Here is a 1,284-nt window from a genome sequence, read left to right on the forward strand (position 1 = left end):
TTTTTTACATGAAATAAATTCGAATACAAAAATATTTTTCTGTTCTATAACACAAAATAGATAAGTATACGAAGTTTGAAAGTCTTTCGGTACCAAAAACACTACGTAAAACATTAATGAAAAATGTGGCCCCCGTTTTAAAAAAGATCCGAGGCGAGTTGTGTCTACAAGGGCACAGGGAGCAGGAAAAACAAGCAGGAAAAACAAGCAGGAAAGGCATATGTGGTGCATGAATGTGACAGTGTTAGCATGTATGTGTGTATGAACAATGTGTGCAGATGCATGCGCAAGGCCAGGCGCTGAGGAAAGGTGCCTGCGTGTGTGTATCTAACAATACAAACATTTTCAAAGTGAACAAAAAAAGAAAGTACATGCAAAATATGAATAATAGTATAGAACATTCAAAAAGATATGCACATGAATTTAGTTGTTTTAGTGAAACGAGTCGTCGCGGAATTTGTGCATTGTACATTGCATCGCAGTATAATGCTTCTGTAGCAGGTCGAACGAAGGTGCATCAGTAGACAGTGGTTCTCTGTAGACGGGTTCACCAAATGTATGTGACAACTGTACATGCAAAGGTGAAGGCTGCAATTCTTTAACTCGGGGTCACCAATGTAACGACAAAGATTTATTGCAACGGCGTGTTGTAAGATGTGGAAGATGAACTGCAGTTGAAGTTGTAAAGAGATATTTATTTACCGTTACTTTGTATATATCCAAAACCACGATGGGTTGGTATGTATAATTAGTAAATGGAAAAGCATGCGAGGAAAAAAAGAGTTAATTTCGGCCTATGTGTGTGTACACGATCTCATAGTAGTATAGAGAGATATGGGATAAATGTAGAGAATAAACCCTGTTACTGAACACATGCATAAACATCAGCACAAGGAATATTGGTGGGAGCATTCCCATCAAAATTTTTACCAAGTGCAAACGTAATAGGCTGGATATTGCTCTTTGGGACGAACAAGAAAAAATTTGTACTGTCATAGAGGTTAGCTGCCCTGCTAATGTGAATATTTCTTCGAAAATTAAGGAGAAAAAGGACTGTAGTGAAACTACCTCTCTCACGGTTATATATTACAAATGCGAGCGTAGCAGGAAACAACTCTTTCCCGCCTGCTGTGTCATCACCTGACTGACTATTATTTGCGCGGGTAAATTATCTCCAGTCCGTTCGCCCCAGGACGCAAACCGACCAACCGTAGCCACTAATAAGGTCACGTGAGAGAGTGTTTTACTGATGCTCTCTGGAGCCTATCTGTACCTATAAATAGC

This window comes from Octopus bimaculoides, chromosome 2 (assembly GCF_001194135.2).
Source record: "Octopus bimaculoides isolate UCB-OBI-ISO-001 chromosome 2, ASM119413v2, whole genome shotgun sequence".
In the NCBI taxonomy this organism is placed as follows: Eukaryota; Metazoa; Mollusca; class Cephalopoda; order Octopoda; family Octopodidae; genus Octopus; species Octopus bimaculoides.